This window comes from Cygnus atratus, chromosome 3, assembly GCF_013377495.2.
Source record: "Cygnus atratus isolate AKBS03 ecotype Queensland, Australia chromosome 3, CAtr_DNAZoo_HiC_assembly, whole genome shotgun sequence".
In the NCBI taxonomy this organism is placed as follows: Eukaryota; Metazoa; Chordata; class Aves; order Anseriformes; family Anatidae; genus Cygnus; species Cygnus atratus.
Window position 1 is genome coordinate 57,259,641 of NC_066364.1, and position 27,595 is coordinate 57,287,235.

The following is a 27,595-nucleotide window of genomic DNA, read 5'->3' on the forward strand; positions in this document are numbered from 1 at the left end:
GTAAATCATGCATGCAAAGAGAGACGTGGTGGAGGTGAAGTTGCCTGAGCTGAAACAAAATGGCAAACCTGAAACGACCCCCACCAAGTCACAGAGGGATGAGGTGCTTGATGCTTTTTTCAAGATGGTTGAAGAGTGGCTTGCTGCAAGTTTAATGAAAGCAACACACATTCTCTAAAGCATTTGGCTGGTTTGGGCCATTGTACACTTCTTGCCCCAGTGAGAAACAAATCAATACAAGAAAAATTCCTAATCGTCTGGAATAAATTAGTCTGTTAAAATCAGTGTGCATACCACTATGAGTAAAGCTATGTACGTGTGTAAATGCCTTAAAGGCTTCAGCTCTGCCAACACTTTCACACATACTTAAGTTTACTACAGAGAATAATCCTATTTGGCAAAGGGAAATCTCACTGTGGTGTTGTACAAGCCTAGGAGCTTGCAAGATCAGGACTCTATGTTTTCTACAGCAAAGCATGTTTTTGGCACTAATGAAATCATGGAACGTAGCTGAATAATCAGATACACAAATCCTGTAAGTCTTAATCTGAAAGTACTCAGGGAAGGAACTATATTCTTCACAGATAAAGTCAGTGTTTAATAAATTGTGGGTGCTACCAAAATTCAAATAATAAATAAAGAAAATAACTTGACATCATTTATTTATTTCCTTCCTTGTGGACTTATGAGAAGGCTGACATGAATAAAAGAAGAATGTACAGCTTTTTTATCATTAATTCTGTGGTTTAATAGTCTAATATTTACTTACGTGTAGAAAACTTCAAAACTAACAAACCCATCTATGCTGTCTGGGTGCCTGGTGACATTTGAAAGAATATATAAATAATACAGATCTCAGGTTAGCCTCACCCTCCACCACTTACTTCAGCTCCTTGGATAGCTAATAAGCTTGACAGCAGGCAGCACTGCATGTGACAATGGCTCTTGAGAAAAAAAATCTCTAATCTACCTGGATCTGGACTAAAATCTCTCATTCATTTTACATGGATCATCAGAGAGCATCTGTGAGATAGCAACAGTTTCTGGATAACACAACAGAGCTTGCCAGCAAAAACCTTCCCTTCAGCATTACTCATTTCCTAAGACAAGCAGTCTCAAATTCAGCATTCTTGACTGAAATCATGGAAACAAAATATTGAGAACTAAAAAGCTGTGTCATAGGCAACCTGAGGATACTTCCAAAGCCTCCTTCCAAGCCAGAATTTATTGGGTCAGCAAATTCTGGCTCCTCCTAGCCCATTTGGCCACTTGTATAACCAGTATGTTAGCAACAGGAAAACATACCCCTCTGTGACAGTAACCAGCTCCCATTTTGAGGCCTCTTTTTACATTGGCATAGCAAAACCAGACTTCATTGCAAATAAGAAGTAGCCCTAGGGAGGAACAAGAAGCCATGCTTGCAGTGTAGAGCTCTTTGAAGCCCTTGAATTTCATTGCACTCTGGTTTTAGCAAACCTTTATAGAAAGTGATCTGTGTGGTGCTGTAACTCAATTGTTTCATTATAAGTTTGGGGACTAGGTGAATGAAGACATTTGGGAAGGTAATGGGTGAAAGATTCACACATATATTTGAAAGCTTCAGGATGTCTTTGCTGAACTGCCTGATTTCTAGTCCAAAACAGAAATGTTCCTGGAATTTTCCAGTAAAATTTCTAAAAGCTTTAATATTGATCCATCATACATACATGTGAAATTTTAAAAAATGCATTTTAGAACAGTTTCTTTCAATATTTCCAGTAGTCTACTGGTTTTGCAGATTAATTTAGTAAATGTTAAAAAAATATTTCTCACTGCCTTAGAACTGAATATTAGTAAGTCTGCAGTTACAATAGTTTTTTTTCAGCAAAAATGGTTTGCAGCATTCATATAATGAACGATAAAAAGCAGAGGCTATAAAATACTCTTCTGATAAAAACAATATTACTGATAGAAATTTCTAGGTTTAGATAGTCCTCATCATATTTCTCTTACAAACTTAAGAATGTTCTTTATAACAATTTCGTAACGTAACTATCTAAAACTTCTCTATTAAACCCTGGATTCAAGCAGGTATTCATTTTTAGTGATTTTACAGACACAATTGGTACATCGCTCCTGGCAGACTGGCAAGATAGCACACAGGAATTATCTCATTTAACTGTAGATCAATGCCATGACTGCAACTATAAAATTGTAGGCAAATTGTACAGTAACTACAAGGTTATTATCAATCACTTTTAGCTCTGCAGTGGCACAGGAGAGAGGACAGATACCATAATAGGCTCTCTGCTGAGTACATTTCATTAATATACTCTGTTTTCTTCCAGAGTCTTGCACATCTCTTGCTCCTGATGGCTACTTTTGTCTTGCTAGTGATAAAAGTAAGGAAATCAAACCAAGTTCAAAGCAGTACAGTAAATACATCAGAATCAGTGATGTTTTTCTTCTTATAGATGAACAAGTTAGAGGGGAAGACATATGAGGAGCGGCTGAGGTCACTGGGCCTGTTCAGCCTGGAGAAGAGGAGGCTGAGGGGGGACCTCATCGCAGTCTACAACTTCCTTGTGAGGGGGGGGGTGGAGAGGCAAGTGACCTATACTCCGTTATCACCAGTGGCAGGACCCGCTGGAACGGTGTTAAGCTGAGGCAGGGGAAGTTTAGGCTGGACATCAGGGAGAGGTTCTTCACCGAGAGGGGTTGCACACTGGAACAGGCTCCCCAGTGAAGCAGTCACTGCACCAAGCCTATCTGAATTTAAGAAGCGATTGGACTGTGCACTTAGTCACATGGTCTGAACTTTTGGGCAGACCTGTGCGGTGTCAGGAGTTGGACTTGATGATCCTTATGGGTCCCTTCCAACTCAGGATATATTTTGATTCTATAAGTTTATTTACTTATATGGTATTTATTAGAAATGCATCACATATGCATTTAATATAATTAACCAGTATTTTTCTGAACATGGTAGCATTACAGAGGCATAAAATCAAGAGGCTGATTAAACCCCAGTGTTGTTCCTCAACAGCTCATCAGGTTTGAATAGATAATGCACAGGCACAGGAATAGAGCCATGTGCTTTGTCACTGCTGTTCATTATAAATGGCTGCAAAGTCATTAGAAGGACGGGCCCAAACAAACCTGGACAAGCTTGAGAAGTCGGACCATGTGAACCTCATGAAGTTCAACAAGGCCAAGTGCAAGGTGCTGTAGCTGGGTTGGGACAATCCCAGACAGGAGTACAGGCTGGGTGGAGAAGTCATTGAGAGCAGCCCTGCAGAGGAGGACCTGCGGGTTCCGCTGGACAAAAAACTCAACATGAGCCAGCAGTGCATGCTTGTAGCCCAGAAGGCCAGCTGCATCCTGGGCTGCATCAACAGAGGGGTAGCCAGCAGGTCAAGGCAGGTGATTGTCCCCCTCTGCTCTGCCCTTTTGAGGCCCCACCTGGAGTACTGCATCCAGGTCTGGGGCCCCCAGCACAAGAAGGATGTGGGGCTGTTAGAGCGGGTCCAGAAGAGGGCCACAAAAATGATCTGAGGGCTGGAGCACCTCTCCTGTGAAGAAAGGCTGAGAGAGCTGGGGATGCTCAGCCTAGAGAAGAGAAGGCTCTTGCAAGACCACATTGCAGCGTTTCAGTACTTAAAAGGGACTTATAAAAAAGATGGAGAGCAATTTTTTACATGAGCAGATATTGATAGGACAAGAAGGAATGGTTTTAAACTAAAAGAGGGGAGATTTAGACTAGATGTTAGGAGGAAATTCTTCATTGTCAGGGTGGTGAGGCTCTGGCACAGGTTGCGCAGAGAAGCTGTGGATGCCCCATCCCTGGAGACGTTCAAGGCCAGGCTGGATGGGGCTTTGAGCAACCTGGTCTGGTGGGAGGTGTCCCTGCCCATGGCAGGGGGGGTGGAACTAGATGGTCTTTAAGGTCTTTTCTAACCCAAACCATTCTATGAGTCTATGAAAGTTATTTAAAAATCTGTCCATGAGGGAGACGAAAATTGATTGATCTGTACTGTTTGCACAGAACCAGGGAGCTAACAGATGGGATGTTGGGGTTGTCTTGCCCCCACCAGCTGCAGACTTGGTACAATACTCCCTAAGTATTCAAGACCTGTTCTTACTCCACCTGTGAGCCACCTTTTTAGATCTCTTGTGAATGACACCACAGTCAGAGAGAGTATCATCATGTAACTCCTGGGCTTCTAATCATGCCATCAACATCTGTCAATCACTCACCCTTTCCAGATTTTGCCATGAAGTCAAGCTTTAGGCTACCTTAGTGTACTGATAAACTGGACAGATCCAGATTTGAAGCAGCGATGCAGGACTTTACCCTTTCCTAACATAAATGTTTTCTGCCCATCTCAAATATTTCCTTGTAACAGTACCCCATTAAAAATATTTATTTGATTTCTGACAAAAATCCTTCATTTCAGGTAAACCTCAGACTTCATTTCTCTCATGGACATGGTGGAACTTAATGTTCTGGGCCAGGGAAACAGTTGTAACACATACTGTCACCAGATGGTCTCCTGAAGATTTTACTCCAGAGGAATACTGAATATGGCAATTACTTGCTCCAAGATTTCTTGTTACCTGCCAGTATTTCATCTTTACACCATGAGCAGAGGAGGAGGGACTTCCCAGAGAGTAAAGTGGTAAATTTATTCCTCCTACCAGTATAAAGTGGGTGTCATTCAAGGAAGAACTGTCTGCTGATGATCCCTAACTACTTTAGAATAATTTTCCAATAGTAATACCTTAGAGTATTTCACAAGGCTATTCTAGCACAGAACTTCTTGATAGGCTTTGATGTAGATGTACAGGGACACATTACATCCTCATGACAAATGCATCCTTTCAAGGGCAGCATTAATTCAACCCATATAACAAACTCTTGACTTAGAAATAACATGGTTCTTGTGAATTCAGTGTATAGGCTATTGGTTCAACAAGCTTTGTATCTGGGATCTTAGTCTATTTTCCTCCCTAAAAGCTACAGAGAAAAAGTCACGTCCAGAGAGTTAGTTCAGGACAAAACAGGTCTGCTAGCCAAGAAACCTAACCACTAGCCTGCTGAGTGTCTGCAGGCAAGTCATCTGCTGTCTGTTCCCTCTGCCATGCATTCTCTGTCTATGAGGATGTCTGCTGGTACTGCTGTTCACTGCATGTTTCTGCAGGGCTAAAAGACCCCAAGACCCTCCCTCCACATGGTTCTGTAGGTGATAACAATGACTGTAAGTATCTATTCCAGGAGGTTTTACCATCACACCATTTCCTAGTGGAATTTCATTTCATTTCATCCAAATATCCCACTCTTATTTTCCAGTGATTAGTCAAATCAAGTCCCCAGATGTGAGTAACCCTCCAGCTGCTTAACTGCTGAAGCTTTGGACAGCTGCAATACAATTAAATACCTCCCCAGGATCCTTATAGCTAGCACTAGTCTTTTATTTCCTCTTTTTTTTTTTTTCCCTATTACCCTTATACACTTGTTTCGTATAGCTGGTGCAAAACCAATATTAAAAACAAACAAACAAAAATGCAACAACAAACACCCTTGACTTAGTTCATTTGCCTCTATAAAATAGACACGTGCACACATACATTTATGTGTTTATAAAACATTCATATTTTGGATATGGAATGCTGGAAACCTTCTAAGTGTAACAGAGGTATGAAGTCAGAAGACTTCCAGTAAAATATGCCTAAGGATTTAAAGATGTGTTAATTTAAATATAGTCTGCTAATAAAGAAAACTGTTTAAATTTCTGTGCATACTATCAATGAATCCTGCCTCCAGCTACCTACTTGTCCATCACCAGTAATCAGTGACCTTGCAGGGGTATGGTTTATCTGAACCCTGAGAAAACCTATATTAGCGACTCTGAGAAAACTTAAAATTGATTCCTCAAGAACAAACTGTTGTTTTTTTGAAGGTTCACTGTATATTCCTGTCACCATGACAATAATAACTGAGCATCTCACAGCGTTATTTGAAACACCACAGGGACCTGATTTACACAAAATAGAAAACAGATTGCAGTACACTGCATTCCACTGGGTTATGGCAGGTAAGTATGGATGAACACCAAGATTAAACGACAGGTACAGAATCAAATACTAGTAAGCAATAGGATCAATTCATAGCTTGCCCCACTGCCCATAATGTCTTTACAGGACAAATAAGCTTTCTATTTCAGTTACATCATCCATAACACTAGCCTTAACTTTGATACCTTTCTTTCTGCAGATTTTTTTTTCAGATGGCAAGCTCTCTCAGCAAGGATTACATTTCTTCACTGCTTGTGAGCTAGACAGCCCTGACACGTTTAGCAGCATTTATATAGTTACAAGTCTGTTTTCCTGACTTCAGATTAGTTTTGTCAGAAGTAAAAGCTAATGTGCAAGAATGGCAGCATCATAGCTGGACCAGGGTTACATGGAAACAAGCCTCAGACACAGCTAAGACAAATACACCAGCAATTAATGCTGAGGAGAATGGACTGCAGAAAACAGAACACAACCTTTATGAAATTACCAACATGAGAACTGAAAAGGAGAAGTACTTCACCTGGTGTAATTGCTTGGCTCCTCAGAAATGAAGTGCCCCATTAACAGCTATATGTCCAGTGTGCAGGTGAGACTGTTGTCAAATCTCTTACTATTCAGTCAACAAACCTAGGACAAAATCATGTGCTGTGCAGCGGAAAACTTACAGCTCAGAAAGAGGGAGCCTCAATGGCTTTAAACAGTCTTCTTATCATGCAACTTTTAGCTGCCCCAGGAGCTATAACTGACATCAACCACTTTTATGCCCTACTACCTTATTTTTTACCAAGGTCCTTCAGAACAGAGGGAACATTGCAATGAAGTACTTGAGCTACCATGCAAGGATGTATTTATTTCAGTCAGATCCAGAGAAGAAGGCATGCTCGACAGAGGAGAGATGGGAGATAGGAGAGAGAACAAAATTAGGGAAGTGAAGAGGAGCTGTTTAAATTAACTCATTGCATCTGTCTTAAGTCATACAAAAAGATATAATTTTACCCAAGAGCAAGCCTTCCAAACGACAATTTATTTTCTAGAAATAATTTAATGACACACCACTACTTGAGTGCCTGGTACTTTACATACAAATAAAAATGGCAAGTCCCTGCACTTCAGCGTTGTCATCTAAATTAGACTTTTGAGACCAAGTCCTCTGCGGGTATAAATTAGCATAGCTCCACTAACAGTGGAGGAATTATTTATGCCAGCATGCACCAGAAGGGGAATGGTATTGGGAAGAGACATTTTTTGACTGCAAATAGTATGGGGAAAAGGCATTTCTTGACTGTAAAACACTACCCCAGTCCTGACAGTTTTTATTTAAATTATTAATCCTCTGGGCATCTACAGTGAGTCAATGATTTTTCAACATTTGTAGCTCCGAACATTTGTAGAGTCGTAGAGATGAATCCATATATAGATTTTAAAAGCCATAGGAACAGACCTTGCAGCTTGCAAAAAGAGGTAAAACAAGCATGAGACTTGTAGAACAAGGGGATTCTATAACCAAGGCTTTTCTGCTGTTTATGTAAAACACCTGAAACTTTTGCTTTAAAGGCCACAGACATCAATAGGATAAATGGTCATAAAAATTAAATATGCTCACATTTAAAACAAACAAGCAAAAAATCCTGATGTGTTAATTATTGTCAGAGCCATTGTATTCTGTGAGCTGTCAGGTAATTTGGTGGAGAATATAAATCTTTCTAAAGAGAAGTAACAAGCAGTAGAGAAGGCATGAGCACACTCCTCACATCACTGATCTGTGCTGTTAGTAGTTAGTATCCACAAATGAAATGTAATCTCCTGCCTGAATGGATATCAGTCATGAAAGAGTGGTAAAATGTTAATTTTTGCTGTAATGGAATTTAATGTCTTGTCAAAAAAAAAAAAAGTATACAAATTACAGCCAGAAGGAATCATGTCTTTTAATTCAGTTTAGTGAAGAAAAGTATCCAACACGTTACCGATCATGATCACAGGACTCAATGACATGTCTGCATTCAGGCTTGCCTTGGAGCCAAAGCATTTATAATTTATTGCAACTGGTTATGATTTCATCAAACAGAAGGACTACAACTGGTCAATTCATCTTTCAGTGATACATTGATAGTCCTTCAAAGGTCATACAATATTGCTATATTTTTTTTTCTTTTTCTCAGGAGATGTTCAGTAATGGTACTTTTACCTGCTGACATGCATTGAGACAGTTCATTTCTGAAATGTTCCTTGTGAATGTTGGGAAGCCAACAACTATGCTCCTATTTTATCACTGCTAATTTCTCTTATTTTAAATATCACTGATGTGTTCCTTCTTCCAAAAAACATATCCAAATGGACCCACAAGATGCAAATCAGAAAAGCAAGAAGAATTTTTAAAATATATGTTTTAAAATATAAATTTAAATTATTTATTTATATTTATATAAAATATATGTTTAATTATTTAAAGAGAAAAATATTTGCAGTAGTAAGAGATGAAATAGTGTTCTGAACATAAGCACTACCAAATACTTCATCCTTTAAACTTGTACTGAATATGCTTTATTGGGAACATTTCAGTCATCAGTCATGTTCTGCAAGTTGAATGACAGTGATGTTTTCCCAGGCTGATCAATTCATTAATGGGGATTATATATCACCCCATTTACTGTAAAGTGTAAAACAGAGGCTAAGTGGATAAAAAACTTTTTGACAGATGAATATTGCATTCCTTATTTGACTACGCAGAAGTGAATCAAATTCTAATATGAAAAAATATGCTTTTTCTGGGCTTAGTTTCTTTCTCCACAAAAATGCTGTTTAAAACAGTAGAGATAGCATCTTTCCTTAACTGAGCAAGTTTTTAAGTGAAATGCAATGTTAGGTGTACAAATGTTCTCTTACTGGTGGAATATCAGCAAATAATCCTATCAGGTTTAATAAAGAGTCTTATGCAAGGTTATCTGAGTACATAAGCTATGACCATTTCAGGTAAATTGATAAAAAACAAACTTACTAGGTTTTAAGTGAGGGTTACCAATATGGTGTGGTGTTTTATAAATCATATTTATCTGTAAATTAAATCTATTCATATAAATCTTCCAGATATGAGAAAAATCAATAAAATAAAGATCAGAAAGCACCATGCAAAAGAAATAAATTTATTTCATTGCACCTGTTAATGAAAATATGGAACCTGAGTGACTAGAGTTTGGGGACACATTTACTAAATACTGAAGAAAAAAAGAGAATTTCAGTATAAAAATATTCTGTTAGTGATTTGTTTTATCTCCCATTGAAAATTATCTAGGACAGCAATTCTGTACAGTAAGTTATTTGTGTAATGAGCATGAATTAAATGGATGTATAATACTGAAAAAGAAAAATAAAGTTCAACATTTTTTTTATTTCTGTGGTGCTATATTTGGCAATATCCAGTGAGGAAGAGGAGAGGAGAGGAGAGGAGAGGAGAGGAGAGGAGAGGAGAGGAGAGGAGAGGAGAGGAGAGGAGAGGAGAGGAGAGGAGAGATGTGTGCACGCTTTCTGTACACAGGAATCAAAATTCATGAGAGGAGTACAAACCATAAATGTTTCTTCCAATGTAAATGCTTTTTCAAATGTAAATTCATGTAATTAAAGTCTTCTTTGTCCCAACAAATGTATTAAAATCTTACTAGATTTTTTTTTTTTTAATTCAAACTGCTACTTTACATCTTCAACAGGAGTGAAGATTAAGGTTTCAGAAATCCCTGTTATACTTCTTGTAAGAAAAACACAGGACATCCTATAAGGCTGAACTGTCAAAATAAACACCTTTCATCTTTTCTAATTAATTGTGTGTGGGCACATTTGCAGAGAAAAAGGGCACTCTTCAAGAATTTCAATTATCATGACAATATTTATTTTTATGTAAGAAAAACAAATCTGAGAAACACAAAATTTTCCCAGCCCTACTATGGAATTCTGCTACATCTACATTTTTGTTGATCATCTTTTCACTTCAGTAGGAATGCTATATGCACAACAGAAGAGCATGAATCCTCAGACCTTTGTTTTGAGGACCTACATGCAAACTAAATGGTGTTTATTCTTGATTCCTTGCAGAAATGAACTTCACCCTTGATATGCAAACTTCCAGACCCCATGAGACTCCTGAACAAGACTGAGACACTAAGACACATGCCACATACCTGGAAGAACGAAAAAGGCACGGTCCTAGAGCAGTTCGTAGGATGGGGTAGAAATAATCCTCAAAGAATGTGATTTTCCCACAACAGATGGTGTGTCACAGGTTCCAGGAGGACGCATGGACAACTAAGCCTCAGCTTTCCCTGCTGAAGCTCTAACTCCTGAACCAGGGGTTCAGCTCATCCTTCAGACCTTGCAGCCATATAGCCCTGCGGTGGCCAAGTCACAGAGCCATGGCCTTGGGGCTTCACTTGGACTGGTTGCAGGCCTCATGAGGATCAGCGACTGTAACATGGCAACCCTTTCTCTAAACAGAGGCACAAATCACAGCTCTGTCATATCATTCAGTTTGGGTTACATACTGCACCATGGGCAGAGTTCACTCCAGATAAAGGCACACAAAAGTAAATAACTACAACTGCCTATCTACATGCTCCACATGTTCTTGCTTTGACTACAGGCAGGAAACTTCATTAATACGGTTAAAAGGTGATTCAGCTAACCACAAAGTGGCTACTTAGCTCTATCGGCACTGCTGACAGTACAAGACATAATGGGAGCTTACAAATGTAGCACGCACACGGCCACCTCAGAAATGGTGCCTTTGTCTGCAGCGGAGCTGTCCCAGCCCATCAGTCACTGCAACATGTTGGCACAGCACTGAAGAAACATGCATGCCATCTTCCTCTCTTAAAAAAAACAAAACAAACAAACAAAAAAAACCTTCCAAATTCACACTTCTTGGAAAAACTTCCAATTTCATTAAAACAAATGGAGCTGTATTTGTTTAAACCAAGTCTGCATGTGTCCCAGGAGGTCCATCTATCCAACCATGGACAGCCTAAAACAGAACACAGGCATCAAGATATAGTCACAGCTGAGCAGCTACAAGAACGGTAAAGCAGTCAAAAGCATGCTCGTAGTATGGGTTTCAGAACGGAAACAGTTTGGCACGGCCTAATGAACTGTGTCAACTAGAAAAACCAAACCTTCTGACAGGTGTTTTCATAATGGAGTAGAGGTTTCTTTGTGGTTACATCTACATGTTGAAAAAAAAACCCCTAAGCATGACATTTTGGTTAAGGGTGCATACAATGTATAAGCACTTCTGAATACATAAAATACTTTTAAAGGATTTTTGATATCAACAAATGAGTATAGCAGAGTGTCACTGTATTATTAGAACTGTGTTGTACCTGCTATCAGGTGGAAAATTGTATTAATATTTGAAAAAGTCAAGAAAAATATTCCTAGTGATCTGTCGTTTGAAATTATCTGAAAAGTTCCATTAATTTCAAGTTGTTTGCACATTCGTTTTATGTCATCAGGTATCAAATCCCATTTTGTAATTATATAAGAGATCATTACCAAAAAAAATAAAGGAAATGTGTTTAGGTGCTCAAGAAAGACAAACTAGTTTAACCTGTTGTCCATATAATTTTTAAAGTTATATACTACTGTTACTGCTTTTCTTTTTGAAAGCTGCTTTGATTTATTACTACCAACATATAGCCACAAATTGAAAGCATAGATTAAAATGTCTCTTACTTGACCTTTTCACAGATATCCCATGAATATAAATTTTAATTTTATGTATTCAACAGCTGCTGGCCAGGTTATACATTGTAAAAAGTATTATTTGAAATACTATTCTACCGTATGAATTACATAGTTCCATGGCAAATTTTATTGTTTTTTTGTTTGTTTGCTTTATGCTAACAGGCACTCTAGAAACCATTGGATTACCTCCACAAAGTTATGCTTTGTATTTTGTATTGCAGAGGTATATGAAAGCTTCTGGTCTATGACTGGATGATCTTGGCACTTCATCAACACAAGAAATACCCTGATATTAACTTTTCCCACAAAACAAATCTTGACTTTTATTTATTCATTTAGAGATGAAACATCAGTCAGCTATTCATGCACAAAACTTTGTAAACAGATGCACAACAACAACAAAAAGCACTTTCCTAATTCTGTTGGAATTTTATTCTTGTTTACATTTGCAGCACTTTCACTCTTAGCCTTGTCCTTACTTCCCTCAGGCACTGCAGTCTCCATAAATTCTAAGTTGTCTCTGCTTGGCACAAACTAAAGTAAAATATAGTAATGAGCTGTACTGACTGGAGGGGCCACAACCACCCCGGGCAGAGGCCTACACCCAAACAGACCTCCCAGGGACTGGACAAGCTGCCCAGACCCTCAGTTGCAAGGAAATCCTGAATCTGGAAGTCCCCCTAGGGCCTGAAGGCAGAGGTGGATGTTGTGGGTGCAAGTGTGCCCAGATGGATGAACTTTTTGATCAAGTCACGATGTTGCAAGAGGAGTTCACCAGTCAGTGTAGTATCCAGGATTCTGAGCAAGGGATTGGTGCATGGTATTGTGCACTGACATGGGCTGAGCAACAGCCCTGCCTTAAGTTCTGGCAATGGGAAAGCAAGCCAGCTTCCAACCCTGAGCTGATGGGCTTGATTGACTTACAAGACAATGCAGACCAGACCCTTGTCTCTGCTTGGAGCCAAAGGAAGAGTTTTCCCCTTGCCCCCGAAGTGCCCTTATGCAACAGATACAATGCCCTGGGCCTGGAAAAAAAAAGGGAGTGCATGAGTAATGGTCAAGACCCAGGAAAGGTCAACCATATGAAACTGGACCAACCAACCACCTGTATTAGAACTAGTGCCACCAAAAAAAAGTGTGAAGGGTGTTAGTAATTGGAGATTCCTCAATGCAAGGCACTGAAGCACCTATTTGTTAACCAGACAAATTCTCTAGAGAGGTTTGCTGCCTGCTGGTGGCCTGCATTTATGATGTCACGAAGAGACTACCAAGCCTGGTAAAGCCAGAGGACTACTACCAATTCCAACTCTTTCTTGTAGGGTCAAAAGAGGCTGCAATGAACAGACTCTAAAATACCTAAAGGGACTGTGAATGTCCCTCAGAAAGATGTTGAAGTGAATGGGAGCACAAGTAGTGTTTTCCTCTATCTTTCCAGCTGGAGAGTGGGACCCAAGAAGAAGGAGAAGAATGGATGAGGTGAATGACTGGCTGTGTGGCTGGTGTCACGCTCAGGGTTTTGGGTTCTGTGATCTTAGAAGTACTTTCAAGAGAGCGGGTATGTTGACACTAGATGGGTTGCACCTGAACAGGTCAGGCAACAGGTCGGTGTTTTGGGAAGCAAACTGGCTGGACTTATCAGCAGGGCTTTAAACTAGATTCACCGGTGGGAGGGGAGTGACAGAGAAGAACCAGGGAGCACTTTAGGAAGCAACAGGGAAATACCTGTGAATTGTCCCAAAGGAATTATGGAGGGCTCCTCTTAAAATTTGATGCAGCTGATAGCCCAGCTGAAGTGCGTCTACATAGATGAATGCAGCATGGTAAACAAGCAGAAAAAGTTGGAAACCATGGTGCACTTAGAAAACTGTGACCTAATTGTTATCACAGAAATGTGGTTGGATGAATCACACAGCTGGAAAACTGAAGTTGAGGGCTACAAGTTTTTCAGAAGACAGGGAAGGAAGGGTGGGTGTGTTGCCTTCTATGTTAAGAAATAGGTAGGTTGCAAAGAGCTGCCTCTCAGAAACAGGCACAAACAGAGAGCTTGTGGGTAAAAATTAAAGACCAAACCAATTAAGGACACCTTGTGGTTGGGGTCTACTACAGGCCACCTGATCAAGGGAAGCCTATAGATGAGGCCTTCTTGCTTCAGCTACAAGAATCATTGTGCTCACACACTCTCATCCTGTTGGGGAATTTCAACCACACAGATGTCCACTGGGAAGAAAACACAGCAGGCCGTAAGTAATCCAGAAGACCCCTGGAGTGCATCAAGGATAAATTCCTGGTCCAGGTATTGACAAACCAACCATAGGAGAAGTGTTATTGGACCTCCTGCTCACCAGTGTGAACAAACTCATTAAAGAGGTTAAGATTGGAGGCAGTCTGGGCTGCAGAGACCATGCTCTGGTTGAGTTTGTGTAAGTTTTTAAGAAATATGGGCTTGGCAAAGAGCAAAGTCAGGACCATGTAGAAGAGAGAATTTGCAGCTGTTTAAACAGTTAATGGATGAGATCCCCAGGGACACTGACCTTAGAGACAAAAAAACTGACCAGAGCTGGCAACTCTTTAAGGATACTTTTCTTAGAGCACAATAATTCTTCACCTCCTTGTGCAAGAAATTGAGCAAGGAAACCAGGATGGCTGTGCAAGGACCTGCTGGGCAAACTGAGGCATAAGAAGGAAATGCACGGGCACTGGAAGCAGGGACATACGGCCTGGGCACAGTACAGGGATGCCATCCAGATGTGCAGGGGTGGGATCAGGAAAGCCAAGGCACAGATGGAACTGAGCTTGGCAAGAGATGCAAAAAATAACAGGAAGGGATTCTATAGGTACCTTGGCCAGAAAAGAAAGGCCAAGGAGAGTGTACCCCCTCTAATAAATGAGAAGCAAGAACTAGTAACAACAGACATGGGGAAGGCTGAGGTACTCAACAGCTTCTTTGCCTCAGTCTTCACTGCAAGTCAGGCTTCCCGCATCTCTAATTTCCCTGCATCTGTAGATGAGGGCGGGGGGAGCAAAGTCCCTCCCACTATAAGCAAAGAGCAGGTTCAAGACCACCTGATGGAACTGAAGAGGTACAGGTCTAGGGGGCCTGGTGACATGCATCCCAGGGTCCTGAGGGAACTGGCTGATGGAGTTGCCAGGCCTCTCTCCATTAGTTAACCTATCAGGCACATGCCTGGCCAAAATGAAAACCTCAAAAAGACTTGCCAGACCTTTACACCAGCTGTGCCAGCTTCTCATCAGCTCCTTTGCCTCTCTTTACTTTCTATTGAAGCAGATTGATGTTTTTTTCTGAATTCTATTTTTTTTATTGGAATTAGTTACATCAAAACTACATCTTCAAGCACCCCTATGATTTCATGTAGTGATGTTTCCTATCATATCCATAAACAACAAATTTCTTTCCTGGTTCACAACAATTTTCTGATCTTTACCCAGGAACTAGCTGAACTTTACCCAGGAATAGCATCAGAATACTGTTTGCAACTCGTCCTACAAGGCAGTGAAAAAAAATTGTACCTCCTTGTTTGCTAGCTTTTTACTATTCTTTGAAGTGGTACTTTAAGTTCCCATTTATTGTAACCACAATGGTACATTAGTAAACAAGAACACTTTCTGGGAATTATCATTTCAGCTGTCCCGGAGAAGTTTATTTTTTAAATTTAGTCTAAGTTACACTTACTAGGCATCCTTAATGAACTGTGGCCTCCATGGAAATAAGCCACCTCTCTCTTTTACACCCATGGAATAGGGGCCTCCAACATGCAATTTACGGATTTTGCCAACTGAATCTTTTCTAAATGACACTTATTTCAAGTGCTTTCCAAAGTGTTTTCAGTTTCAGCTTGAATATTTGTTTGTCTTTACAAATTTCTCAACTGCTTGTTCTGTCTTTGGCCTTGTTTATAAAGGTAGTGCTTATAAAGATAGTGAGAGTAGGAGCATACACTTTCTTGCCATTAACTCGTTGTAAATATTCCTATAGAACATTAAATTGCCGTGGTTTGAGCAACTTAATCCTCTCTCAATACCATGTAAAATATCTAATACTTTCTGCATACTGAGTGTCCACAAAAAAAGCAACAAATTAAAGAAAAACAAATTAAATGTAAATTCACAGCCTATCACACTTGTGTATATAGTCAACCCATCTATTTCAGTTAATTCTTTGCAACAGGGTTGTAGTGATGATATGCCAGCAACCCCCAGAAAAAGTTGCATTTTCTTGTCTTGCTTTCACTTTCACTGTCTTGACTCTGGAGCTGGTACCTCATCAGTGAGAGAACCTTATTATAGTAACGACCAAATATGACACACAGCAAGGATTAAAGTGTTATCCAACTTGTACATGCATAAGCAGGCTGCCTGGAAATAGAATTCAGACTGATATTTTCATTTGCAAACCTGTATTTTCCTGCATCTGAGCAGTCAATGGAGCATCTTCTTTTCTAAGTAAGATCCAATTATAATGAGAGCTTAGACTGACAGAAAACATCATTATAACTGAATGAGCTGTCAAATCCATGATTAATAAGGTTCTTCATTTAGGTTCAACAATAGCAGCATCAGGCCACTGCCATATTATTATTCAATAACTTCTAACATTTATAAGAAGATTTACTTTCCATTTTGGAGGGTAGAAGGAGATCTCTCACATTCAAATGTTCACATGGGGCAGGAGTGGTTTCAATATTTCATGAGAGGATTTTATCTCTGTGTTTTTTGAAGATGAACACTAACAATAAGCATTATGCAAAACCTAAGCCTGCTGTTTAAGGAGTTAGCTCCTGTCTTCCTCCTAGCTTCTGTATTCTGCATCCATTTTCTTACTGCCTGAACCAGGAGAGCAGAGCAGGAACATCAGCAGTGTTAGAGGCTTGTGGCCTGGGTGTCCATAAGGTCAGATGTTGACTGACTGTATGGAGTACAACTAAGAGGCAAATCAAAATCACTCTGGTCCTTCTCTGTTCAGTGAGGCTCAAAGCAGAAGATAAAAAGCAGACCTTTCATGCTCAGTACAGTGTATGTAAGCATTTTTAAATCATTTCGTGTGGTTTAAGCAGATTATTTTTTTTCTGTACACTACTTTTCCTTTTTATGTGAGAAACAATGAGGTCAGGGTAGTTATAAATTAGGATATTCACAAGGAGAAAATGTCATACTTAGAAAAATCCTCCTCCTCCTCCTCCTCAATAAAAAAAAAAAGGTCTTGTAACGAAAATGCAATTCCCTCCATCCTATATAATTCTGCCTTCCCATCCCATTTCACAATTTGATAGAAGATAACTGGATATCCCATTTTTCTGTTTCACTAGTTCTCAATTTCACCTTCCTAGCATACCTCCTTAATCCTCTCTTCCATCCTAATGGTGGTGCTGCTCCATCACTATAGGCAGATTTGGCTGTAAAAGCTGTGTGTGAGGGTTGACTTGGAAAAATGGACTTTTGGGTCAGCATCCATTTATAGATCATCAGTTATGTCCCACTACTTTTTATTCAAATATGATCTATCAATAAAAAATACATATATAACCCATACTGTAGCAGTCTCTTTCCTCATTTTCTTTCTTTGCTGACACCTTGTATGTTTACACAAACTAACCTTTAACATGCAACTTTTAGTTTAATGCTATCATCTGTCAAAGTCCCACAGACTGGGGAAATTTAAGGAGGCATTCTGAGAAGTGTCTCAATTTCTATCCATAACCTTTCACGTCTCGAAACTCGCTGCTACATTCTGTAAGCCACCAGGTGAAGACATGGCTTAAGATGCTAGATATGCAACAGAAGGTGCAAACAGGCAAGAACAAAGGCTCATGCCTACCGTAAGAATAAACTTTGAAGTGGTTAAGAAAAGATCAAGCTTAAAATGTGTTAGTGAGCTTCAAGGTTAACACCTTGCAAAGTTATATGGGACAAGTTCACACCTCTCTTCTTTCTTGTTTCTTCCTCTTTCAAATATCCACACTTCAGAATTAAGCTGTCCTAGACGACAGCCAGTTTCATTTTGCACCTGTTCAGTAAATTAACTTTCAGTTGAAAACTTTTAAGCAAGGTTAAAACATGTCTGGGTATTTCATTGTCACTATTTTTCTGGTGTTACTGTGGTTCCTTTCGTGGCAGCCAATGAAAAAAAAAAAAGGAGAAAAAAGAAAAGCTTAATATATATATGCATAAATGATGCCTGTCTCTATAAATACCCCAAAAATGGGAAAATGAAGCATTATGTCCCATTTCATAGAGGAGACAGCTACATGAACAAGTTGCTACAAAGTAAATGAGTGTGGATTTACAGCTCATTAACTACTCCATGGCAACTGTCTGGGTGGTTAAGGCTCCAGAGTAAATGTGAGGTAGCTCTGACCCTTACAGAAGGGAGGTAATGTATCTTGCATTTACCTGAGATTTAAACATCCATATAGAGTAACTAATGAGCTGGAAATCCACACCCTCGCTTCACACATGGCAGTTCCTTCATGTATCTTGAGGCAATGATAGTTATGCGATTTGCCTCATGTCACAGAAGAGGCATATTAACGACAAGGGAATGTAACCCAGACCTGAGGAGCTCCTGCCAACCCCACTCCTCACATGGCCAGAACTTTCTTGTAGAGCTGCTGTTCAACTGCTCGGAACATCTTCCTTCAAATGAGATCACTTCACAAGCAAACTCAGACGCTCTTTTCCTCGTTAATACTGCAGAACGTGAACATAGCACTTATGTAAAACAGGTGGATCAGTAAAAGTATCTCTAGATACAGTTTCTTCATTTCCCATACAAAATATTATTATTATAATTATATGATATACATATAATAATATGTTATTTATAATATGTTATATAATATGTTATTATTTTTTTATAATAATAAAAAGATGCTTTGGGAGTAGCTTTATTCTGCTTTATGCATCAGGTTTAAACCTCATCACGTCAGATAGTGTCATTCCTGGTCTTTCTTTTGGAGCTAATCTGGACTCCAATCTTCTGTACTCTAAGCATTCTTTAGCCCCAGTGCTGCCCACCAGGGTGGTGCATGTCATGCCACAAACTAACAGAGGTTTCTTTTTTTTTTTTTTTTCTGCAGTGTTTCCTGCCAGGTGATATTCTGATAAGACTCATCATGCTCTTTCAAGTGAACCACTGATACAAGCTATTGTCTACAGCCATTGTAAGCCTGAGAGCCATGCTCTGATTTTTCAGTGGCACCACTGGAATCACAATAGTTATAACTACAGAACAACCTGTGCCTCCCCAAAACTCTTGTCGCTATTAAAAACAAACAAACAAAAAAACAAACAAAACTAATGGGAGGATACTCTGAACCACAGCTTTGCAACATATTGCTATTTAAAATATTTATCAGTAAAATTATTTCATGTCTTAGGATAAAACTACAGCATAATGCTGTTAAATACTTTGACAAAGGTTTGTCTAAATTATACATCTCCATCCACAGAGAAAGGAAATTCATTTTCTCAGTACAGTCATTGAACACATGACATGTATTTTCTCAATACAGTCATTGAACACACAACCTCTATAAACTCTCTCATATAGTAATTTATAAGCCTCACTATTCATTTTATTATCACATAGTTTTTATATCATGTCTATGTACTAACACATTCAAAAAGCAGAGAGGGAAAGCCCAGGGCTGTGAGTGTCTTTCCAAATTTTAATGGATTTGATGAGTCTCTCCATGGCATTCTCCATTTCCTCATAATCGCTGAATTCCTCATTGTAAGGACTCTGGAAAATGTGAGTCATGCCTAGAGATCCTTTGGGCTTTGACCCTGATGTCACACTGACAGCAAGTTTCTCATTTTATTTCATAGGGCAACGTATTTCAAAGCATAATCCCAACCTTTTGGGATACTTAGAGTTCTGGGATGCCTGGCTATGACAGTACTGAAAAAGCTTGAATGTCATGAAGAAAGGCATAACGTGAATGGGAAATGTTAGTACTTTCTTTTACACTGACTGTATTCAACACTTTAGTGACTCTGATGTACATCCTTGATGTACATACCTTTTTTTTTTTTTTTTTTTTTTTTAAGAGCTGCTAACAGATTGGGAACCTGCATATTTGCCACTGCATGTCACTAGAGCATATTGTTCTCTTACTAGGTTATCCTTACCCTCAAGTAAAGCATCCAGAGAATAATTATTTTAACAGCATATCCCACGGCAGAATGTTAAACTGCTCAACACCGTTTCATTTGTGCTACTCCACAGTAAGTGCCTGTGCATGCCCAGTAGAGAATGAAGTTTTCAGAAACTGGATTCTGGTCCTTGTTTCAAATCTTGTCAGCCACCCTCTAAGGCTCAGGGCCCTTGCACTGCCAAAGCAGCAAACAGGGCTACATCAATGTTGCCTGATTGAACAGGTTGGTGCCTGTAAGCATTCGTGGGCTCCACTTCAACCTATGCCAACAAGCTATTTCTCAAACTGCTCCTGGGCACAATCTGGGCATTCAAACACCCCAAGGCCCACTCCAGAATGCAGTTTGCAAGCAGCCAGACAAAGCTGGAGACTGAAAGAGTTACTAGCAGAGACATCAGGCAGTTTATGCCAGTTGGTCTTCAGAGCCCAGAAAAGTCCCTGAATGTGTTTAAGCAGGCATGTGATAAGTGGCACTTCAGCAGCCAGCTATCCGCAGGCTTGATTTTCTGACCTTCTTGCTATGAAGAGAAGGGCAAATTAAGGCAGTGCAGACTGGAGAACAGTGACATTGGAAGTCAGATGGCAAGGAACCCGGGCTGGAAAAAGCATTTCAGATCCCCCACAAGTTATATTTTTGGAGAGTTATTCTGCTGCAGCGCAACAGACTTTTAAAAAAAAACTTTTTTTGTCCAGCTTTGTATTATACAAATATATGATTTTATGTTGTTCGCTTTCTGCATGAGAGAAAAAAACATTCCAGCCAATTCGGCTCCTACTGACATTAATGTCTGTTGGCTTAAACACCCTGTCCAGTATTTTCCTTCTTCTTATCAAGGGTGCCATATTTTTCTGTGGTTGATATATATATTCTTTTTCTTCTAGGCATCCCTTTTATTTTGATATTTCTTATCTCTTTGTTCTCCAAGACATTCACTTTTAGCTTTAAATTATGCAATTTGCTTTTAACCAGTTGGCATTTACGTCAGTCAGCATATCCAAATGTTCATCTGTACTTCCTTAATTTCATATACTGTATTAGCAATTCCTGCAGCAGTAATGGCTTTCTGCAATGAGACTTACACCTCAGATTGCCCTGCTAGTTTTTCAGGCAATTATCTACTGCCTGTCCTTCTGGCAGGCACATTGCTATCTTCCCCATTTTATTTTGGTTTTGAGAATAACATCAATCGACGGTAAGTGCCTACTACAGACTTGATGCTTCTCTGTGGAAATTTTAAGCTTTTCATATCATTTAAAAGAGAAAATGATTTTAATACCAGTTCTTCATACTGAGAAAACTGGGAAAATTCCAGACCTTTTTTAGCTGGGGCTTCAGGGTTTCCTCCACCTTTAACTCCTTCCTCTTGATTCATACAGAGTCTATCAGTGGTCCCAATCCTCTGTCATCCAAATCAGAGCCATCATTGCCTGCTCCAGTTTTCACAGAGATATGGGACACAAGAGGGGATGGCACACATGCAGGCCTCAGCCCAGTGTGGTATCAAGATGCATAAAGGTTTGCCAGGAAATTGTCATGGGCCCTCATGTATAGACGTAGCTATAATGATCTCTGCAACAGGTCACCGATACAAAGTCCTTCAGCTGGGACTCCCCAGCCTACAAGAAAGCATGAAGTGGCTTGATACCAGTCAGCACCTACAGCCTGCTCCAGTTTTACTCCTAAAAACCTGGCTGAAGATCAAAGTTCTGCTAAGGTTTGGAACATGCTGCTGGGGAAGGAGGTGAAAACCCATGTGTAACTTAGGATTTTCCTGTAGCTCCTGTCTGACAATGGCTGTGGCCTTGGCTTCAGCTCGCTGAAGGACTGAAGAGCAAGAAGAGGAGGATGTGTTGGAAGAAACAAGGAAAAGGAAAAGCCAAGCTTCTCTGAAAGCTTGAAATTTCCTTGGGGAACCAAGGTCACAGAGGTCTGGGGGGAGCTGAAGGGTGCTGACAAATGCAGTCTTGGGGGACTCAAGGCATGTAGGTCTGGGGGAAATCAGGCACATGTGTCAAAGGATGGGTATTAGGAGAAGAAGAACCCTGCAGCACATTGTGTTGTGCTTGGAGGAGTGAGAAGCTGCAGCACGGGGGAATGTGGAGGACTGGGAGCCTGACTCACCAGGAAGGCCACAGTGGGGATGAGGTTTTGACAGATTTCAAGAACTGGTCCACAGTGACAAGGTGGGATGGTCATAAACATTAAGGACTGTGCTTCCAGCCTTCCCATCCTATTTATGAGGGACTTACAAAGCTACTGGAAAGTTACATGGAGAAATTACATGGGATGTGTGGAGAGAGAGGGTCAAAGGTTGAGGGTCAAGAGTCAAGGACTCCAGGGAGAGGAGAGCTTTTTTTTTCAGTGGGGACAGAGAAGGAGGGAGAGGAAGCACAGCTGAAGCCTCAGGAGCCACAACGCTACACTTGTCAGAGAGAAACCCTCCTTCTTACGCTTGCACATGCATTTTTGCATCCGCTAATGAACCACACTTTCTTACCTCATTTCTAATGCCAGAAGATTATTAATTCCTGGTCTGTTCTTATCTGCTCCTTTCTGGCTTTCCTGCATGCATTTCCTAATATGTATTTATTTAGAAAGGTTAGTAAATTGCTGCACAGAAGAAATATTTGTATTAAACCTGCTGTATAAAGGCCCCAAAACCATGAAAAATCCTCTGGAAGCAGAAAAGAAATAGTTAGGAGGAAGGAAAGAACGCACTGCAGGAAAACTCATTTGCTGAAAAATGCAGCTTATGTCTTATCAATTTAATTCCAGATAAGTCTTCATTTTGTTGTGAAGACAGATGCGATAAATATGTTAATGGCAGATTTCAGTAGTTCAGTTTGTAGAACTGCAAAGCCAGATGGAAGTGATAATTTTTCTTTCATTTTAATTTTGAAATAAAAAGCAAGAAAGCAAAAAAGTTCCTGATATCGTAACACTGTAATGACTTTTTGAAGGATAATGGACCTTAGCACTGAATGATGATTAACTATCTTGCCCTGATACTTACTATTTGATTAAATTCCAGTTTCACCAGCTGGAATTCTCTCAGCTTTCTTGCTAGAGCTGAGCAGATTACTGCCTGTGACTGACTTCTCCAGTTCCACATTCATAAAGGTATTTAGCAGCAATCGCAGCTTGAAGCTTGTGAGTATTTCACTGATACTAATGTACCTTAGACTAAATATATGCTTAAGCAGACCACTGAAAATAGCCCTGGTTGGAGCTAACCTCTTTTATCGTTTATCAGAAGCCAAATGCTGCTTTCATTTATTTGTTTATTTATTATTGTTCCTTAGGAAGTGTATTTAGTGCCTTTGAAGAGCATCGGGAATAAATTGTGGTTTTCCACAAATTGATTACCATTCCCCCAGTACTAACATTCATTTTTGAATGAATATTCACTCATATTTGGTGAGAAGTATTGTTTCAATAATAATAATAATAATCTACTTGGGGGACATATATTACCAGCTTCCTAAATCTGTAATATATTTACTGCTTGAAACTCAGTACAGTGTCAGCTATAATTTCTTTCAATCTGTTGATCACATAGCACTGTGTCAGTCTCTCAGCTGAATCACAGAATGGCTGAGGCTGGAAGGGATCTCTGGAGATCATCTGGTCCAACGCCCTTGCTCAGGCAGGGTCATGTAGAGCATCTTGCGCAGGATGGCAGCCAGGCAGGTTTTGAACATCTCCAGAGAAGGAGACCCCACAGCCCCTCTGGGCAACTGTTCCAGTGCTCTGTCACCCTCACAGCAAAGAAGTGTTTCCTCATATTCAAATAGAACTTCCTGTGTTTGTGCCTGTTGCCTCTTGTCCTGTCCCTGGGCACCACTGGAGAGTCTGGCCCCAACCTCTTGACAGTCTCCCTTCAGATATTTATACACATTGATGAGATCCCCTCTCAGCCTTTACTTCTCCAAGATAAACAGGCCCAGTTCTCTCAGCCTCTCCTCATATGACAGATGCTCCAGTCCTCTGATCATCCTATTAGCCCTCCACTGGACTCGTTCCAGTAGCTCCATGTCTCTCTTGTACTGGGGAGCCCAGAACTGGGCACAGTACTCCAGGTATGGCCTCACCAGGGCTGAGTAGAGTGGAAGGATCACCTCCCTCAGCCTGCTGGCAGCACTCTTCCTAATGCAGCACAGGATATCATTGGCCTTCTTGGCCACAAGGGCACATTGCTGGCTCATGGTTAACTTAATGGCAACAGGTAATTCTGATAAGCAAAAGGAAAAACAGGAGACATTTGATGCCTTGAATCTTTTCAAGGGAAGGAAGCTGCAAGTATCAGATAAAAAGCCTAAGGAAATTTTAGGAAACACTTTCCAAGCCTCTTCTGCCTAGGGTCCCATCTGAAACATTACTCCAGAGTTACTAAGTGAAAACTTGGATTGTTATACTCTAACAGTGGTTCTAGCTCTGAAAAGAGCTTTCAAATGCACATCTACTTGTTCTTTTTAGATGAATTTTAACTTCAGGAAGGTGATATCTTGACTGGTTCCTCCCATGGGGACTTATCTCCAGGACCTCCTTGGCAAGTGAATAAGGTGCCTCATTCTCAAATCACTAGCATTAACTTCTAGGGGTTTATCAAGTCGTTCTCATTTTCTAGCTAAGCTCACCAATGAGAAAACGAATGGCTTAAACTATTTAATTTTTAAGCCACCCTGAGAAATTTAATTTTTAAGACCCCCCCCCGAGAACTTTACTCCAATGGCTCAAGTGAGGAAATGTGGATTTCCTGTGAGTGCTTTATCCCAAGTTTTGCCATTCAGCCAAGGGTACAATCATTTTTTTCATCACTGTCCTTGACTGGTGGTAGAAAACCGGTAGGGTTTGTGGGTAGAGGTGACTAGAGGTAACATTTTCTATTAGAGTTTAATCATTCTTAAATACCAGATTCATTCTGTAGTTCAGTGCATGCTATTTAGTTTCATTTATTTAGTTTGCATGTATTTTCTTGGGGGTTTTCTTTTCTTTATTCAATTAGCAACTAATACAAAACAGCAAACATGTGGGCTAGATGTTTCTTAACCAAATACAATGATGAGATGAGAGGGAAAGGCAAGGTCTACAGTGCCTTGTAGAGAAGAGAGCAGGGATCCCCAGGCTCTGGAATTGAAAGCTGCGTCAGCAGGAGCTGAGCCAAGTTAATTAGCCCTGTGAAGAGAGTGGGCAGAGGGTTTGATTAACGCAGCTATATTACATTTGAGAATTCATTTGATGTCTCTGGACTTTGCTGTACTGTGCAGACATACCTGTTTCTGTAGTACTGCACCTTGCACACAAGCTGAGGCAGTTTGTGCACTCTTCTGAGGTCACAGTCCATACTGGCTGCCAATTTCATACAATTCAGTGACTAACATGACCAAAGACACCCAAGAAAATGTGGACTGTATAGTCCTGTTCATGGCTCTAGTGTTCCCATTACCAAGGCCAGGGAACAGCAGGCAGAGACAGCTGGAGCTTCTCCACAACTCACAACCTTTCTGGAAGAGCTAAAAAGCTAGAGGTCACCCCTCCCTGGCAGGGCATCCTTCAGTATTGAAATTAAACAACCAGATCGTGGTCCTTTGTGGACTCATGCAGCAGCAGTGTTTAATCTTGGAGTACGAGGCCAAGCAGAGCTTCCCAACCAGTGAGCAAGGAAGCCAATCACCACCCTCCATCACACAGGCAAGCAGGGAGCTGCTTGCAAGAGGAGCCATGGCAATTCATGCAGCACTAAAGCTTATTCCAGGCTGCCACTTGTTAGGCTTAAGTTCAGCTCATTAGGACATTTGTCTGTTATTTATGCAAATAAGTCTGCACAGAGTCACAAAATATGCAAAGTGTGCCATTTATCAGTTTGGCACCATCTCCAGCTTTCTGAACCCTCAGACATCCTTGTTATATTTAGAAGAAAATGCAGTCTCCCCTACTACTGTTGCTGGCAGAGAGGCTAAGGCAGAGCTTATCAGCTATGATCCACGTCCTCTCAGAGGACTTGCTGTGCTTGGGATAGAACAGATAACGCATTCTCTCTGACTCTAAACCTATTACATTAACACTCAGGATGTTTAATCTTATGAATACGGAATCTCTACTTGTTTTGTCTTTTGAGGGAAAGAGATTTATGAATCTGCATAACTCAAAGCATTCTGACTGCAATTTATGACTTATTTATAACACGCACGTGACAAAATATGTCCTCTGGAGCAGTCTGCACAAATGTGCTTCTTGGTCTGGACAGCTGCAGTCTAATGTTGCTCATGAACATGCAAAGGAACCTCAGCCCATCCCTCTCTTGTGCTTATTGCTCTCTCCTCACTTCAGGAAAATAGTATTTTCTGCATGAGTCTAGTCTAGAGTCAACATCTACCTGTTGCTCCCCACACAGAGCCACCAGTCACAGCAGAAAGTCTGCGTCCTCCTGACCATACAGCTCTACCACAAACACAGCAATTAGGGAATTCTTCCCCAGCTCTGTACCACAAGCCAGTGCCAGGCTGAAGGCTTCCCTATTAGCTCCAGGGCCTAGCTTCTCATCTATCCTCCCTAGTCTAGCAGAATGGCTTATTTAAGCTGATACAGGCTTCACTGTATGGAGCGTTTTGCTGTATTACCCTTATCTGAGGGATCCACCCTACCCTTTCACTTCTTCTACAGTCTGTTGCAATCACCTCCCAGGACCTCTGTGGAGCTGAGGACCTACATGGGGTCCTGGAACTGGCATGATGGGACGGACACTTCCAGCAGGGAAGGAAGGGGACTCACAAAATATCCTCTTTCAGGGCTGCTAGAGTTGGAACTTAGTTTGATAGCAACATTAAAAAAAAAAAACAAAACACCTCACTCCACACCACCACCACCACCCTCCACCCAAATACAATGCCATGAGTTATATCACATTTCAAGCACAGCACAATCATTCTGCAGCCTCTTTTCTAGGCCTCAGCCAATGCCTGAAAGCATTTCCAATGTATGACCGTCTTCCCCCATAGGAAATTTGCATGACACAGAGAAACTGACCTAAAAAACGTACCTACTGGACACTCTTTCATTGAAGTTCATCAAAGTGCTTTTCTTTAATTCTTTCAATTTATGCAAGAAAATTATGGTGGGTTGAACCCAACAAGCAGCTGAGCACTCACCCAGCCGTTTGCTCACTCCCTCTCTGACATCAGGACAGAGAAGAGAAAAAATGAGAAAACTCATGAGTGGACATAGAAATAAATTTATAAGTGAAAGAAAGAGGAAGAAAAACAAGTGATGTCACTCAGCACCTCCCACAGGCGGGCTGATGCCCTGCCAGTGGCACTATGGCCACCTTCCCAGAACAACCACTCCGCTCCGTTTTCTTGCTGGGGGGACAGACTGGGGAAAAAAAAGAAGGTCTTGATGCTGTGCATATACTGCTCAACAACAGTCAAAACACTGGTGTGCTATCAACACTGTTTTAGTCACAAATTCAAAACACAGTATCTCACAGGCTGCTGTGAAGAAAATAAACTCCATCTCAGCCAGACCCAATATAAAAATTAATGAGCAAATGTGTTGTCTTAGATTAATCACTAAGAAAATTGTCCTAGAAGGGGCACTTAACTTTCTTAACATCAAAAGTTATTCTAAAAGAGCTGCCCTT

At 40.5% G+C, this 27,595-nt stretch overlaps 1 protein-coding gene across 1 annotated transcript in view; it reads right to left on the minus strand.

Annotated features, from left to right (window-relative positions):
• Positions 1 to 27,595, minus strand: part of THEMIS (thymocyte selection associated) — an 80,713-nt gene that overhangs the window by 23,890 nt on the left and 29,228 nt on the right. The window lies entirely within an intron of this gene.